Here is a 3,510-nt window from a genome sequence, read left to right on the forward strand (position 1 = left end):
CATGGTTGTGATCCTCTTCTTCATGATGGTTTTCCATGTTGTCTTCCATGTTTGGTTCAAAGAATTCCTCTTCTTCCTCAGCACCAACCACTTTCTTTCCTCTTGCCTCCCTCCTTAATCTAAGGAAGGTCCTCTCAGGTTCAGAATCAAAGGAAGTTGAAGCCCCGCTTCTTCTCTCTGTCATACAACCATCAAGTGCAAGCAAGAAAAGATAGGTGCAGAAAGTATTTGTGTCAGAATTACTGTTAGTTGTGGGTGATGCAATATATCAAACAGTTAGTGGGTTGGCAAACAGAATTGAAAATAACAAAGAAAAATAAAAGAGTAGAGGGGGAAGGGAAGAAGTTTAACTAAAACAAAAAGTAAATCACTCAAACAGAAAATGAAATTCACAAAATAAAAATGCTCAATCTAGTGATCTTCCAATTTAATCATTGTTGATGCACAATCAATCCCCGGCAACGGCGCCATAAACTTGATGCACGGAAAACTTGTCTCTCAACAAATCTCCTTTCGGCAAGTGTACCGAATTTGTCGTCAAGTAAAAACTCACAATAGAGTGAGGTTGAATCCCACAGGGATTGATTGATCAAGCAACTTTAATTAAAAGAATGTTCTAGTTGAGCGAATCCATAAATTGGGTTGAGAGTTGCAAAAAATAAAATGGCGGGAATGTAAATAACAGAAAAGTAAATGCTAGAATTAAAGGATTGGAAGTAAATGACTGAAAATAAATGGCATAATTGTAAATGGGAAAGGGGGATTTGCTCATAAAAGTAAAAGGCAGAAATTAAAGAGAATGGGTAAGATCAGAGATGGGGAGTTCATTGGGCTTAGGAGATGTTACAATTCTCCGGATCAAGTTCATTTTCATCTCTTCCTCAATCAATGCACTCATTGATCTCCTTGGCAATCTTAAGTGATTGAATTACAATTTCTTGCAATTCAATCTCTCAAATCTTGATCAATAACCAATTCCTTTGTCAATTGCTCATGAGAAGAGATGAAGTTTGGTCACTGATTATACCACATGTATTTCCCAAATCAAATATTGAGAGGGTTATAGTCACATACCCATCCAAACCCAATTTGGTCTAGCATGAGAAAGCATTTCTATCTTGATCTCTTCATTCCTCTTTCAAGGTTCAAAAGAGATCTAAGTTTGAATAGCTTCTCTTCCAAGATAACTACTCAATGAGATGAAGATCGAAAGCTTTCAAGTAAAATCAAGAGAAAAGATAGAAGAAGAATAATGAAAATTAGTATTGATCCATCAAATTACAACAGAGCTCCCTAACCCAATGAGAGGGATTTAGTTGTTCATAGCTCTAGAAAATGAAAATAAAGATGGAGAATACATCATAGAACTAGAAATTACAGAGAAAGTAAAATACAGAGAGTAATCCCTTTTTCAGCTTCCAGAACTCCTTTCTCAATTCAAAGCTACTCCTATATATACTACTCTTCTCAGCTTCTAGTTTGCTCTTCAAGTCTTGGGCCTTTGGATCTTGAGTTTGAAGCAGTTCTTTTCTTCATTTGGGCTTGGCTTTACTTGCAGAGAGAAAGTGCTAAGTGGGCAGAGACTTTAGCTCAGGGCGTTAGGGGTGTTAACATTTAGTGAAAGTATAAGTTCGAGAACGTTAGTGGCACTTAACATTTTCACTAACGTTCCAATGTACCCCTTTGCCTCACGTTAGAGCCCACGTTAACTAGGTTAACGTGGTTTCTAACGTGGCCTTGCCAATCCTTCGAGAACGTTAGTGACACTCAACATTGTCACTAACGTTCCAGTGTGCCCCTTTTTGCTTCACGTTAAAGCCCACGTTAACTAGGTTAACGTGGCTTCTAACGTGGCTTTTGCCAAACTTCGAGAACGTTAGTGACACTCAACATTGTCACTAACGTTCTAGTGTGCCCCTAGATCTCACGTTAGAGTCCACATTAACTAGGTTAACGTGGCTTCTAACGTGGCTATTCTTAGCCATCCCAACGTTAGTGACAATGTTGAGTGTCACTAACGTTGGCTCATCATTCATTCCTCATCGTTAGCTTCCACGTTAACTAAGTTAACGTGGAAGTTAACGTGGCTCCTTGGGGGGTTGTGTGGTTACTTCCAACGTTAGTTACAATGTTGAATGTCACTAACGTTGTCGACAACTCTCACTTCTTACGTTATTAAGATAAATAAAAATAATAAGATAAAATAAAATAGAATAATTAGAAATTAGAATGTAAGTTTCGAAAACTTAGAGAAAAATAAATTTGAAAGTGAAAATAATTGCTTAATTGAGAAGATTTGAAAAACTTTGGATATGATTTTTGAAAAAGATTTTGAATTTTGAAAAGATTTGATTTTAAAAATAAAAATCTGAATTTTTTTAAAAGTAATTTTCTAAAACTCAATTTAAAATAAAGAGAAAAGATATTTTTGAATTTAATGAGTAAAGAGAAAAACAATAAAATGACACAAGACTTAAAATTTTTAGATCTAATGCTCCTTGTTTTTTGAAAGTTTTGGAGGGAAAACACCAAGGACCACCAAACTTAAAGATTTTAAGATTGAAGCACAAAGAAGCCTCAAGAACACCTTGATGACTCACAAGAACATAAAAAAAGAACACCAAACTTAAAACTTTTAGAAAACTAAAAATAATTTTTCAAAAATAAAAAAAATAACAAGAGAATACCAAACTTAAAAGTTTGACATGAGATTTAGTCAAAAAAAATTATTTTTGAAAAAGTTTTAAAAGGAAGATTCCCAATTACCAAGAACATAATAAGCACACTGCTCTAGCCAATTGAGCTATAAATTTAAAGTGTTTTAATAAAGGTATTTAATGTAAAAAAATTTTTTTTTGAATACTAATAATTCGAAAATGCACAAGAAAAACAACAAAAATCACAAAACAAGAAAAACTAAAGATCAAATAAGGAAAATAAACAAGAATAACTTGAAGATTAAGAAAGAACAATGAAAACAAATTCGAGAATTTAAAAGAAAATAAAAACATGCAATTGACACCAAACTTAAAATATGAAACTAAACTCAAACAGAAAAACTCAATTATTAGTTTATAAAAATTTTCGAAAAATTTAAAAAGAGAAAATAAGGATTAAAAAAAATGTCAACCAAAAAACAATAATAGAAGACGCAATTTTAGTGACTCTAAACTAAAAAGATAAATTTTTCCTAATCTAAGCAACAAAATAAACCGTCAGTTGTCCAAACTCGAACAATCCCCGGCAACGGCATCAAAAACTTGGTGCACGAATTGTAAATCACACTTTTCACAACTCGTACCACTAACCAGCAAGTGCACTGGGTCGTCCAAGTAATACCTTACGTGAGTAAGGGTCGATCCCACAGAGATTGTCGGCTTGAAGCAAGCTATGGTTATTTTGTGATTCTTAGTCAGGAGATCAATGATAAGAGTGATTATATTTATGAAGAGCAAAAAGTATAAATTAAATAGTACTTGTTATACAGTAATGGAGAACAGATTGAGGTCT

The sequence above is a fragment of the Arachis ipaensis genome, chromosome B5 (genome assembly GCF_059453495.1).
Source record: "Arachis ipaensis isolate K30076 ecotype BB chromosome B5, ASM5945349v1, whole genome shotgun sequence".
Classification (NCBI taxonomy): Eukaryota; Viridiplantae; Streptophyta; class Magnoliopsida; order Fabales; family Fabaceae; genus Arachis; species Arachis ipaensis.